Below are 14,629 nucleotides of genomic sequence, written 5' to 3'. Positions count from 1 at the left end.
ACAGACTGGAGACCAGTGGGTAGCCTTGGGCAGGTCATGTAGTTTCCCCGTGGGTCGGTTTCCCATCTGTACCCTGAGGACAAGACTCACACCTACCCCCCAAGGGGCTGTGAAGAAACACAGGTTGCTTAGACCTCTACACTAGGCCTTTACTGTTTCTATGGTGCTGTAGCCACGTGCTCACTCACATGCCCCTCCCCCAGTCAGTGGCAAGCCCGGTGAGGACAAGCCTGGAGCCGAGAAGGGAGTGGTGTATGAACTCCACGTGTAAGCAGTGAACCGCCAAGCCACGGTCTCGCAGCGTTCCACTCTTATCCAATTACATAATTGTGTCCAGAGGAAATATACTTGGGGTGATTTGGGGGCGATCGTGGAAATTTAGGCGGAAAGGCATAGTTTCGAAAGAAATGAATCTTCTGATGAAATCACATAGTGAGAATGATACACCGTGTGTTCACGAACCCCAGTCATCAGGAACGTCCCTCCCCTTCTCTGAGGGCTGCAGAGAATAGGTTTCCACAAATACATTTCCTGTAAACGAAACGATGCTTTACGTTTTAAAGTCCAATTTACTGGTAGGTGACAAAACCAAGTCGAAAGCACCGTGTAAAGTTATAACCCCGAATAAGCTGAAATCTATAAAATATACCCACACACACCCACATATTCATACACATGTTTAACTTATTAAACATGTTTGTATGTGCATGGAGAAATTTCTGAAAGGATACACTGGAAACTGTTAGCATGGCTACGTCTGGGGACTGGTGTGGTGATATTACTTTTTATTTTATATTCTGTGCTATTGGGAGTCTTTTCTTTAAAAAAGTATTTTTTTATAATAAAAAAAGCCTCATTACAAATATATTAGAAAGCAAAGAAAGAAAGCAATCCATTTGAGATAATCCAAAATAAATATTTAAAATTTTAAAACCCTAATTTTCAAAAAAGTAGGCTAATGCGATGCCTGCATTATACTCTTGGAGATCATCCTTGATAAAAGAATAGGGAGACATGAGGCTCACAGTAAATGTGAGGTGTCTTTGGAAAGCTCACGGGAGACCCAGGCAGGCCCTGGTGTATGCTGGGGGGGCCCCTTCCATCGTGCCAGGGGCTGCAGGCTCCCCTGGAGACCCAGGCCTCGCTGGCCAGTCCCTCGAGAACACTTCATCCCAACGTCACTGACCTGAGGGTTTGGAGGCCAAGTTAGAGCAGCTCCACAGGTGTGCTGGGTATCATTCGCAAAGACATAAAGATTCCTCTTTTTTAAAGTAACTTCGCTCAGTGCTCATCCCATCAAGTGCCCCCCTCAGTGCCCGTCACCCAGTCACCCCATGAGCACTGGGTGTTATGCTCTATGTTGGCAAATTGAACTCCAATAAAAAAATACAAAAAAAATTAAAAATTAAAAAATAAAGTAACATCGGGTCAAAGGCAAATTTATTTTCTTTTTCTTATTTTTTATTTTTATTTTTTGCAAATTTATGTTCGTAATTGGATTACATTCATCTGATGGACTTTGATAAAATCCTTTTCCTTGCTTTTTCAAATCAAAGACAAATAAAAAGCCAAAACCATCTTTTGAAACATAAAACTCAGTCCTCAGGCTAAATTCTGAGAGGACACAATGACCGCTTGAAAGGTTACCAGAAGTTACAATTAATCTAGGCTCCCACCATTTAGAATACGTATTCTGGGCTCCTTTAATCAATACTTAGAGCTGCCAAAGTGGACTTGGTTTTTAAGTCATTTTTTGAAATACTTTAAAGGAATCGTGTTTTGCCAATGTTAAAAGCAGCACATGCTTGAGTAGAAAATGCATGAGACAGGAAAGGGTTTAGAGAGGAAAATTAAAACCATTCCTGATCTCGGCAGGCCGAGGTCGCTACTGTAAAAGTTCTCGGTGAATCTCCTTCCGCATTTTTGTGTCACGTAGGTACTTAATTTCACTTCTATGAATCTTTTTTTTAATTTTTTGAAAATTAACATTGGGTCTTCTCATGCCCTTAAAATATTTTCCAGAAGATGTTTTTAATGATTGCTTAGCCTTCTAGAGCACAGGTGTACTAGTGGATGAATCGATGACGGTCTTTTTCATCTTTTGCCAAATTGATAAAAGAAAAATCCTCTTGGTAATCTTTCCATTTGAATCCATCTTATTAATGGGGGGGAGGGGGACGGACTCTTTTGGGTTTTGTCCGTAGCATCTCTTCTGTGAACCGTCTTGTCCTGTATGGTTCGCTCTGTGACGTCACCCTTTTAAGCAATTTCTAAAAGGAAGTCACCTGTGTTACTGATACTAAAGCTGTTTCGGTTACATTATTACGATACTGACTTCTCAGTTATCGTGTGCCTTTGATTTTTTCACCGGCCTGAAAGAAAGCCAGAAAAAAAGAGGAAGAGAGACACAGAAAGAGAGAAATCACACGGCAGTTGAGAAGCCATCGCCCACTTTGCGTGCCCTGGGTGCCTCCGAGCCCCACCCTGGCCACGTGCACCGGGCGGTCACCACACCTGCCACCTGCGGTGGCTGAGGGTGGCTAATGAGGCAGTGCAGATGGAACACCTGGGCCCCAGAAATTCCTTGTTGACGTTATGATATTGTAGGTATATTCCTATTTTCAATGAGATTTTCTCCAGATACCATTTTCTGTTATTATATTCTGTTATTATGTATTTTACTTACATACATATTTTTTTATTACTGGAATGTAGTTGACATAAAATATCATGCTAGGTGTGCAACATAGTGACTGGACAAACCTGTCCATCATGCGGCGCTCGCCACAGGTGCAATCCCCCTCATCCCCCGCCCCTCAGAGTTACTACAATATTCTTCACTGTACTCCCCAAGTTGTCAGTTGTACGTTGTATAGAATTTGCACCATCAGCTACATGAACTCTCAGGTTATTTCTAGTTAGTTTTTTACATGATTCTCTTGGATTTCCTTGGATATGTAGTCATGGTAAAGATGTGGCTGATTCTCTCTCCCTGTCGCCCTAGTTACTCTTCTGGCTCCTTCCCACCCAGGGGAGTGGAGGACAAGGGGCGGGGAGGCTCCAGGCTCCCTGCTGCATTCACCTTGATGCTCCTTCCTGTGCTCTTTTTCCCTTCGTTCAACACTTAGGCTCCAGGAGCTGAGAACCTTCCGGATAGTCAGAAGGTTTTGTTTATTGGGTCCTTTGGTCCAGGTTGAACTAATCAAAATAGCTGTTTTTGTCAAATATTGCCATCTTGGGAACACGGTTTCGGTAGGTGGGTGCTTCAGTTGCTTGTCAAGGAAGCACCAGCTCCTTCTACCTAACTTTCCATCCCTCTTCATAGCCTCCAAGCCCCTGCTCAGATGTGGCCACCCACTGCCCTAGCTCACCACTGGCCTCCCTTTTAACTAGAACCATTTGCAGACTGGATACATTCAGTGTGTATTAATCTCAAATAATAATGATAACATTTATTGAGCATTCGGTGCCAGGAGCTCCCGGTGCTTCACATGGTAATTGAACCCCTGCATGAATTTGCTGTTGCTGCTGTAACAAATTACCACAACCTTGGTAGCTTAGACCAAAAGAAACTTATTTTCTCCCATTTCTGGAAGTCGGAAATGTGAAATCAAAGGTGTGGGCTGGGCTGGGACTCCCCACCCCACCCTGCCCCCCAGAGGCTCTAAGGGAGAATCTGTGTCTTGCTTCTCATAGCTTCTGGAGGCGGCCAATGTTCATCACAAGATGAAGCTTGTGGCTTCATCTCTCCAGGCTCTGCTGTGTGGTCACCCTGCCTCCTCCTCTTCTGAGTGTCCTGTGTTCCTGTCCCCTGAGGGATGATTGCATTTAGGGCCCACCCAGATAATCCAGGATAATCTCCCTGTCTCATGAGCCTTAATTTAACCACATCTACAAAGACCGTTTTTCCATGTAAGGTACCTTTACAGGTCCCAGGGATGACGACCCCATATCTTTGGGAACCGTTACTCAGTTGACCATAACCCTCAACAGCTATGAGAGAAGCAGTGTCCTTTTCACCAACTGTGGTAGCATTCGTGATGAAGGAGGGAGCTACACAAGTTTGCTCTAGACCAGTCCTGGCCCATCGGTCTTTCTGCGGTGCTGGAATCGGCCTGGCTCCTCATAGTCCAGGTAGTAGCCCTAAGCCACGTATGTCTATTGAGCACATGCAAGGTAATTAGGATGACTGGGGATCTGCATTTTGTATTTTATTTTATTCTAATTAATTCAGATTTAAGTTTCGATAGCCACACGTCATGAGTGGTACCACATTGGACAGTGCAATCATAGGGACACTGGCCTTCAGAAAATACCTTGCTATTGTTGGCATTTCTCTTGGCGTGGGACCTGTCATAAGCTGTCATTACATTTCAAAATCCATCAATAAGCTTGATTTGACAGTATCATCAAGGGATCTTGGAAGTGCCCTCCTGCAACCCCTCAGGATTGCAAGTGAGAATGGAGCCCTTGGGCCCACGGGCTCCCATCACCCGAGATGCAGCTCTCTGTGTCATCGGCCTCAGGGGCATCAGGACACCTGAAAACTAGGGCTGACCCCAAGCCTTCCGGTCTTTGCAAATTGTCCTGTTAAGGAGCATTGCCACTTCCTCTCCACCTAAATTTTGTTACGCAGCGTGAGGAAACTATGCCTGACGTCCAGCTCATCCTTCAGTACAGAGAGTAACACCCCAGACAGAGCGATGGCTCTGGGATCAGCCCAGTGCCACTTCTCGGATTAAAGCAGACTCCTTTCAGTCCACATACTCCTAAGGGATCTGGAAGAGATGTAAATTAGGTAGCCTTAGTCCCTTTTCCAGGCCAGCACACGGTCAGTTGGAAGGGAGGGTTAAGAGGGAAGGCTCTGGGGGCTTGGGATGATCTTGGTCCTCAGCAGGGTGGGCCTGGCTGGGAATGTAGTAGACACAGTCACTGTCTTAATGTTATTATGTGATCTTACCAATGATGAACATACACATTATAAATCACACACATGGGGGTAGAGGTTGTACAGCCAGGCAACATGGGTTGAAACCCCAGCTCTAGGACTTACAGGCTGCGTGACCTTGCTTGAGCCAGTTACTTAACCTCTCTGGGCCTCCCATTTCCTCACCTTAAAATGAGGATTATTAATAGCGCCTAACTCACAGGTAGGACGACAGAGACTAATTCATATAAAATCCTCGGAGCCTTGTGTGGTGCATGTCACACCCTCCGTGATTATTTCAAGCACAGAGGGAGGCCTTTATTTTCTAGACACAAAATTTGCAGTTTTCCTTCCTGGGGAGCGGGGCCGTCATATTCCCAGCTGTAAGCATCTTTTCAAAACGCTGCATTGCAGATCTCCAGAAAGAGAGACTGGCTGGCGGGGGAGCGGGGAGAGGCGGGGCTGCCGGGGGTGGGGGTGAGGGCAGAGCCGAGGGGTTAATAACAGGGCAGGCAAACAGAAATTAGACAGCATGGAATGTGCTTCAGATCCCCAGGCGGAGCAGTGACACGTCTACAGATCACCAGCAAATGTGCATTCTCTCTGGAAGAGGTCTTGGAATGCTTTGTTTTGGGGCTGGGGGTGGGGTGGGGGTGTTGTTTCTTTGCTCATTTCATTTTTAAAATTAAGATATAATTGAAATGCAGTAAAATTCGCCCTTTGGGGCACAATTCTGCAAGTTAAGCTTTGTCGCTTTAAGGTATCGGGATCCAGAGGGACCCTTCTCTCGCTCCCCCGGTTAATGCCAATCTGGGCTCCGGGAGCTCACATTGGAGGGGACTCTAGAACCTGTGTGGCCATACCCACTGCCCAGCAGAGCCCTGGGCCATGAGCAGAAATTCGCTGAGGGTGAGTGGTTTGGATGGAGGTAGAACACTGGTTCCCTGTTGGCGTGGGAAAATCAATGTCCTGTCCACACGCGGAGAGCTGTCCGGGTCCCTCCCCACTCTGGCCTCCAGCGGTCTCGGGCCCATACTAGCCTCCACCACGACCCTCTCCTTCAGAAGCAGGTCCATTGGTCCCCGCCCACGTGCCCTCACCACTGCTCCCACACAAGAAACTGCTCCAGGATCTCCCCATGGGTGCCCTTCGGGGATCCCAGGGCTTAGAAAGTCTGCAACAGTGGCTCTGTCGCATGGCTCAAGAGAGGCAGGGCTGGAATTCCTACTCAGGTCTCCGGATTCCAAAGGCCATGATGCTCCCACAACACCAAGCGTGTCTCCTGGTTCCGAGCATTCCAGAAGCAGGAAGCTTGTCCCATGTGTCTTGACTCCTTTGTGCAGCGTCATTTTGTAGGAAAGGATGACGGTTGTCCAAGGCCGCCTGGCTCGTCAGACACCACCTGGAAACCCAGGGCTTTCCTTATTTCTGGTTCCTTCTCTCTCCCCTCCTCCTACACATCTGCACAGTGAGCACGCTGATGGTTCTGTGCTGGGAGAAGGAGGGAGAGGAACCGTGGGATTCTAGAGACCTGGGGTGCCCCGGTTATTTTATAGATTCCAGAGTGGGCTCAGAGAAGCGAGAAGTTGGCTAAAACCTCGGTATTTACTGGCAGAACTGAAACCCGGCTGCATGAAGACTTGCAGAAACATGAATGTCTTGTAAAACCAGAACTGGTTTCAGGGCAGGGTTCAGAACTGGTGCCTCTGAGGACTTTTAAAGACAGAGAACAGAAATCACTAGAAGGTGCAACAGCGGATCTCGGCTTGTTCTTTCCTTTATACTCCAAGTTTCCTACACGGAGCATGAATGACTTTCAGAATGGACAAAGAAGGCTCCGGGGGACGGGGAGAGGCTCAGTCACGCAGGGAGGGGAGTTTGCATCCTCGAGGAAATCCTCAAGAGCAGCTGTGGTCTGGAGAGGGGATGGGAACACGGGCAGGTGACTCATACCGGGAGGTGCGTGACTTTTCTGCATCTGTTTTGGGTGCGAAACACATCAGGTGGAGCCCAGGACGTAAGAAGAGGTGGGATGGGAAAATAAGGGCCCGGCGTTACCCACTGAGGCCCCGCGGACAGGTGCACCGTCCGCCCCGCCGCGTGAAGTCACACGGGTTGCACCAGCCGTCCCGCTACAGCAGATTCAGAGCACTCAGCATCCAAGGGTGCTATCCGGTGGCCTATCCGGTGGCCCATCCAGTGCCCATCTGGTGGCCCATCTGGTGCCCAGCCAGGTTGAAATGCAGGCCTTGAGGCTCTCCGGTGAGTGCGGTGAAGAGACGCCCTTTCCGTGGGCCGGGGACCCCTCCAGCTTAGACCCCCAGCCCCCCAGGCCCTCCGCTCTGTGTGCTGCTCTGTCTGTCCGACTAGACCACAGGCTTTTCGGGGGGACCACAGGCTTTCTGGGGCACAGGGCAGTGATGTCTTCATCTGGTCCTTTCCCGACCAAGCACGAGGCCTGGGATTCAGCAGAGGGAATACGCGAGTCAGAGCTGAGCTAGTGGGCAGGGAATGGCTGAAGGTCCAGCTGAAGGTCGTAATTAATATTGGGCCAGACTGGGGATCCCTGGGGGGCTCAGCAGTTGAGCGCCTGCCTTGGGCTCCGGGTGTGACCCTGGAGTCCCGGGATCGAGTCCCGCGTTGGGCTCCCTGCGTGGAGCCTGCTTCTCCCTCTGCCTGTGTCTCTGCCTCTCTCGCTCTCTCTGTGTCTCTCATGAATAAATAAATAAAATCTTAAAAAAAAAAAATATTGGGCCAGACTGTAGTGCCTCTCAAACTGGAGCCTGCATCCGAATCAGCGAGAAAGCTTCTTAAAACATGGGTTGCTGGGCCCCACCCGTCAGAAGGTCTTGGATGGGAACTGAGAGTCTGCATTTTTTTTTTTCAATTTTCAACACCTCTCACTCTTTTTACTTTTATTTATTGTGTGTGTGATAAAGACACTTAAGATAGGATCTGCCGTCTTCGCAAATGTCTAAGTATACGGCGCAGTGTTGTTAACTGCAGGCCGAGTGCCGCGCGGTAGATCTCTAGGACTTGCTCATCCATACAACCGAACTTTCTATCCTTGGACTGAAAACCACCTGGTTTCTCCCCACGGCCCCCCGATCCTTGACAAGCACCATGCTACCCTCTGCTCCTAGGACCTTGACCATGTGAGATTCCTTGTGCAGGTAGAATTTTGTAGCATTTCTCCATCTGTGTCTGGCTCATTTCACTTAGCATCATGTCCCCTAGGTTCATCCATGTTATTGCAAACGGCACGATTTCCTTCTTCTTTACGGCTGAATAATACTCTCTTGTGTGTTTACACCAGCTCTTCTTTATCCACATACCCAGTAGCGGGTGTTTAGGCTGTTTACGGATCTTGCCTACTGCGAGAAATGCAGTGAGCACGGGCGCGCTACGAGAAACTTCCTCCCATGTTTCTTCCCTGGACTCACACTTGCCTGCCACACTCACAGTAGTTCACAAGTTCACATCACCTGTGCCACCAGGTGTGTGCATTTTCCGCACGTCACGCAGTCATCCTCGCCACCAGCTGGGTGCCCCATAATTCAGCGTGGTTCTGACACGACCCGGAGATGCACCAGACCCCGCAGACTGAGGGCCGGGTCACACAAGCCTGCTTCCCCCACCGCAGATGCCATTCGCGAGTCTCGGGGTGTCACCTGTACTTCCGACCCATCAGCTATCAACTGGGGTTCCCAGGACTCCCCCCTTCGGTTCAGTAATTTGCTAAGACAGCTCACAGAACTCAGGAAACATGCTCACCAGTCTGTAGCAAAAGGAAGACAGAGGATCATCCAGATGGAAGAGCTGCGCGGGGCAAGGTATGGGGGAAGGCGCGCCACCCTCCCAGCACCTGCGCTCCTTCACCAACCCCGACTGCCTGCAGACCCCGTACTTTGGGGATTTTTCCCGAGGCTTCATCGCATAGGCCTGATTGATCATTAACTCAATTCCCATCCCTTCAGAGTGGGATTGAAAATTCCAAGCTTCTCATGCCTCCGTCTCCCTCGGGGTGAGCCCCAGTCAGCAGCCCACCCGACATCATTTCAGTAGAACAAAAGGCGCTCCTCTCACCCAGGGATTTACGAGCCCCTGTGTGAGGAAATGGGGTCAAAGAACAAACACTAGAACAAAGGATGCTCCTAGCGCTCTGATCACTTAGGAAATGACAAGGGCTTTAGGAATCTGTGTATATATATTTGTTCTATTATTTCAGCGTGCATACAACTCTGAGGTCCTCATTTCATCTCCTTTGGGTATATACCGAAAAGTGAGAACGTGTTTTTATAATGGCCGCACCAATTTACGCTCCCACCAACAGTGCACAAGGGTTCCCTCTTCTCATTATTTTTCACCTCCGGTGCCAGGCATGCTGACAGGTGTGAGGGGATAGCTCACTGCGGTTTTGATTTGCATTTCCCTGATGATGAGTGATGTTGGGCATCTTTTCATAATACCTGTTGGCCCTTTGTGTGTCTTTCTTGGAGAAATGTCTATTCGGCTCCTTGGCCCATTTCTTAAACAGGTGATTTTCTTTTTGATATTGAGGTACAGGAGTTCCTCGTATATTTTAGATGTTAACCCTTTGTCAGATACATGGCTTGCAGATACTTTCTCCCATTTTATAGGTTGGCTTTCATTTTGTTGATTGTTTCCCTTTGCCATACAAAAGCTTTTTTTTTTTTTTTGGCTTAATATCCTCCCCCTTGTCTATTTTTGCTCTTGTTGCCTGCATTTTTGGTGTAGACTTTGAGTTTCTAGCAAGCCCCAGGGTGATGCTGATGCCTCCACTCCCAGGGCTGTACTTTGAGTGGCCCTGGGCCAAAGTTACTGCCACCCTTTGCACACCGTCTAGAGAAGGGGAACGTGTAGGGAATCACGTGAAGGAGTAGCAGAGCACCAGTAAAACAAAAACCAGTATTATCCTGGGAATGTGAAAGCCCCCAAATCTACTAACTGAGGTCACTAACTGAGAAAGGCAGATGACATTGGACCATATGCTTTCTAGTGCTTTCATACACAGTGACAGAGGACAAGCTGAGTGTTCTTTGGATCGAGAGCCTCTCTGTTCTAGCTAGCTCTTAACTTCCGTGTCATATGGTGACATATGTCAACGTGTGTGTTGCTTCGGACAGAAATCATCCTGCCTTTGTGCTTCACAAATCTGCATTTGCCTGGGGGCACCTGGGGGGCTCAGTGATTGAGTGTCTGCCTTCGGCTCAGCTCATGATCCCAGGGTCCTGAGATCGAGTCCTGCATGGGGCTCCCTGCAGGGAGCCTGCTTCTCCCTCTGCCTGTGTCTCTGCCTCTCTCTCCCTCTCTCTCTTTCTCTCTCTCTCTCTCTGTCTCTCATAAATAAATAAATAAGATCATTTTTTAAAAATCTGTATTTGCTACTTGACCAAAGAAGTTCAGAGAATCTTCAGAATTAACCTTTATGCCCTAAAGCTGCCCTTTTCTGTGATTTCTTCTGTTGCTGTTTATAAGTGATTTTTTAAAATGGCACCTAAGAAATGAGTTTAAAACATACACATCTGTTTTGGCTAACTTACACTTTTCCTCCTATGGCCTACCCTCCTAGGCTTTCCAGAATCTTGAGATAGACAAGGGAACGCTTTACTCCTTTAAGTGAGGAAGGGTTGGTGGAGGAAGACGCTGGGGTTTTGAAGTATGAGTGTGTGAACAGAACCTGATGGCAGTCTGTTTGAACGGGAAATCTCCACATTCCTTCCTAGAGTGACCAGCTCTTGCCTAGGTATACATTTTTCTTCAGAAATAATTATTTAAGACAGAAAGGTGAAATATATGACATATATAGGCTATATGTGTCATTTTCTCAACTGAAGAGTAAACCAGAATCAAAAGAGTAAATTGTGCAATCACTCGCATATTGCTTCTTTTAATAAAATAAGAATGGGCAGAAGGTAGGGCGGGGAGGTCCCCATAGGATTCAGGCATGAGCAAAGGTAGTGCTTTCCAATCAAGAAGGAAGCTTCCGTCTTGAGTGATAACTGCTTATAATATCCCACTAATAAGTAGAAACATCAGTGAATAAATCAGATTTTGTAACGTGCCACCATGAAACTGCCCTGCTTTTTGCACACTACTTTTTCCTCCTCTCCTTTGAGAAACGGTGAGCCCCTCCGTCTCCCAAGGAGGGCCTTGGTAATTAAGTCCATGTGCAGCCAATTGCCTTTATGGAGTGTAAGTGAATTTATAGGCAGCAAGTGACACTTTTGGGGGGCTTCTGTGCAGTGGCACAAGCTGCTTTCTTTAGAACACAGGAGAAATTTATGAGTCTGCTGACATTAATGGAGGTAGCTGGATGACTTGGTGGGGGGACCAGCCGGAAACCCCTCCACCCATATATTTTTCATACTTGATGAAACACAGATAAATCTCTGTCCTGGGAGTCTGAAATGGTGGGACCCATTGAAGCACAGTGTCAGACCTCAAGGGAAATATTTATCATTTTATAGTTCTGCTTTCTAAATCACTTCAGACTCTAGAGCTGGTCATTTTCACGTTTATGCAAGAATTTTTGACAATACGCATAAATTTTTAATAGGCCCTAACGTTACCAAACGCTCGGTACCTCACATTTGCTAACCAAACGATATAATAAGGCACGGGTGTTTTTCTCCACAAGCTTCCTCAATAAAAGCGTTATAAAGTCAGATGGCTACGTCAAATATATTTTTATAAGAAAGTAACATTAATCACTGAGTAGATTCTGTAAGAAACTAACATTGCCTTTCCCCACCAACTTCCGCCACATATAAATCTTAGAGTGTCTAGAGCTGAAAGGAACTTTGGAAATGGTCTAATAGCCACGCCATACTTATTTTTTAACAACTGAAGGAATAAACCTAGTTCGAATACACCGTTTGGCAGAAGAAAGTGAGCTAGGTCCCCACAGTGACCAAGCACTTCGCTTGCACCACACAGCTAACCAGCGGCAGAGACCTGGCTTTCTTCATTTCCAGGAAAATACGATGCTCATGATACATCTAGCCACCCAATGCTTCTCTATTGCGTCTTGAGCTTTATTTTACATTTTTATCACTGGAACCTCAACCGACAGTTGCTTCCGACAACTATCGGCTCAGTTGCACATGAGTCCCGAAGGTTCTGGAGCTGCTCCAGCCCAGGCTCTGCGTGGGCAAGTCACTGAAACTTGCCGAGCCTCAGTTTTCTCCAAAATCCACTGACAACAATACTAGTACCTACCTTGTAGGACTGTTGGAAGCATTACACGGGAAGATGGTATCAAGTTCTGAGCACAAAAGTGTTAATAATGAGTATACTATTATGGAAGGTTCTTTGCAACTCATTTCAATACATGTACTAGATGAGGTTATTGAAAGATTACACTGCATTTTCAATGACCATGAGTCATCACACCGAAGATGTTCAGGATACAGGCAAGAAGCAGCAGCCGATGTAGGGAATGGACCTGTCCCTGGGACCCAAGGACATCGCCCTTTCCAGCTGGAAAGGCCATCTGACTTGTAGTAGTCTCCCCTGGTTCTGTGGAATCATCAAGTTTGTCCAACAAATGCCCTATCTTGAGGCTGACTTGGGTTACATTGTATAGAAGGCAGTGCAATCATCTGAAAAGGGGTGGGGGGAAAATCCTGGCTGGGAAGTGCTGATAGAAGCTCCCCAAATGTGCTGTTGGTCCCTCCTATTCTATCCCACCTCCTGACAGCCAGAGGCCCAGGGCCCAGGCCTGCATTCCTGGGCCTTCTCTGTCTCATCCAGGCTTCATTGACTCCCAAATATGAGTCCCCAGCCCCGAGAGACCTGGAGATTGGCAGTCCCCTCGGTATCACTCGGATGTCCAGGGGACCTCATAGGCTCTGCACGTCCAGACCCTTGTTCCCTCAGAGCTGCCCCACACAGCTTTTCCCATCCCAGCAGATGGAGACCCCACCCTGCCCGTGTCCTAGCCACAACCCTGACTCTGTCCTCTCAGCCCGACTTCTATTTCGTCAGAAAATACCATTGGCTTTACCTTCAGAATATGCCACAAACCCACCCACTGCTTAGTCCTCCGTCTTTGCTGCCACTGGGTCTGGTCTGAGCTACATCAGCCCCCACCTAGACTGCGTGGCCTCCTCACTCATTCTTGCAGTCACCCTTGCCCCCCAGACCTGTTTCAGCGTATTCACGATCTATGGCTGCTGACAGTATCACTCCAGCTTACAAACTTAGAGGCCTCAAACCACCTCCATAGAAGGTCTCACCATTGCAGTGGATCAGGAGTCTGGGCTTAGCTGTATCCTCTGTTCAGGGTCCCCCAAGGCTCGTCGGTTTTCAAGCTCTGTGGCTGCCAGCAGCACACGGTTACTAGTGGGACCTCGGAGCTAGCCGGAGTCACCCCAGATCCTTGCCACGTGGGCCTCCCAGTCTGGCAGTGTGCCGCATCAGAGCCACCAAGGGAGAGAGTCTGAGAGCAAGGTGGGAATTACAACCACACAGAACAATCAGAGAGGTGACATCCGGCCGTCATGCTTGCTGTATTCTGTTGGTTACCAGCCAGCCACCAGTCCCACCCACACTCAAGGGGAAGGAAACACACAATGGCATGAACACAGGGACTGCGGACAATCTGTCCACCACAAGGAAGAAGAACCAGCCTTTAAAACCCTAAGGCAGGTCATGACCTTGCAGTGGCTTCCTTTTCACTCCTGGCCTCACAGTCCTGCAGCATTGATTGTGACCTGTCGCTCCCAGAGGCCCAGATCAGCCCAGGGACCCCTCCCTCCTCACAGCAGGTGCTGTAGGGACTGCAGGAGCCCCCTGCCCAGGAACTCTAGCTCCCAGACCGGTCCCAGGTGTGTGCTTACTTGCTTGCTGCTTCCCCAGGGTCTGGGAAAAGGGAAGTCAGAAGCATGTGATTATGGAGCTGGATCTTTATTCTGGACGATTTTTTTTTTTTAATTACATATCGTGGGGCACCTGGATGGCTCAGTCAGTGAAGTGTCTGCCTTCAGCTCAGGTCATGAACTCAGGGTCCTGGGACTGAGCCCTGTATCAGGCTCCCTGATCAGTGGGGAGTCTGCTTCTCCCTCTCCCTCTCCCGCCTTGTGCATGCTCTTTCTGTCCCTCAAACAAATAAATAAAATCTTTAAAAATAAATAAGTGTAAATAAAATTACATGTCATGATTTTCTTCTTGTCCATCTCTAACCTGTTTGCATTTGGACTCTTGTCTCTGGCTCAGTCATTATTTCAGGGAGCATGTTTAGATTTCCAACTGGCTCGAAATCAGACCACAAATGTTTATTCCCAGAAACATAAATAGTTAAGTGGTAGGAAAATTCAATGTTATGTGTACCAATAAAAGCGATATGATCATCTCAACTCATGCAGGAAAATCATTTCATAAAATCACCCACTTCATATTTTAAAACTTAAAAACAGAAAGGCAAGGATTAATTCTTGGCATAACATAGTGCAAGCTGAATAGAAATAAAACCTTTACAGCTTCTACTTACTGCTTTTTTTCCAAGTGCCTCGAACAGTGTCTGGCACATAGTAGATACTCAATAAATAAGCTCTAAATCAGTGAATGAATGAGTAAACAAATGAGTGATAACATCCAGTATTTTTTAAAAAAACAAAAGAAAGCCCTGCACTTAATGAAGAAACACTGGGGGCCCCTGGGTGGCTCAGCAGTTAAGTG

General features: G+C 47.7%; 1 protein-coding gene across 3 annotated transcripts in view; it reads left to right on the top strand.

Moving 5' to 3' along the window:
* DRC11 (dynein regulatory complex subunit 11) overlaps window positions 1-14,629 on the top strand; it is a 146,868-nt gene that overhangs the window by 40,398 nt on the left and 91,841 nt on the right. The gene's annotated exons all lie outside the window — the stretch shown is intronic.

The sequence above is a fragment of the Canis aureus genome, chromosome 24, assembly GCF_053574225.1.
Source record: "Canis aureus isolate CA01 chromosome 24, VMU_Caureus_v.1.0, whole genome shotgun sequence".
NCBI classification, from domain to species: domain Eukaryota; kingdom Metazoa; phylum Chordata; class Mammalia; order Carnivora; family Canidae; genus Canis; species Canis aureus.
The sequence above is the reverse complement of the archived record's forward strand: the minus strand, read 5'-3'. Positions and strand labels throughout refer to the sequence as shown.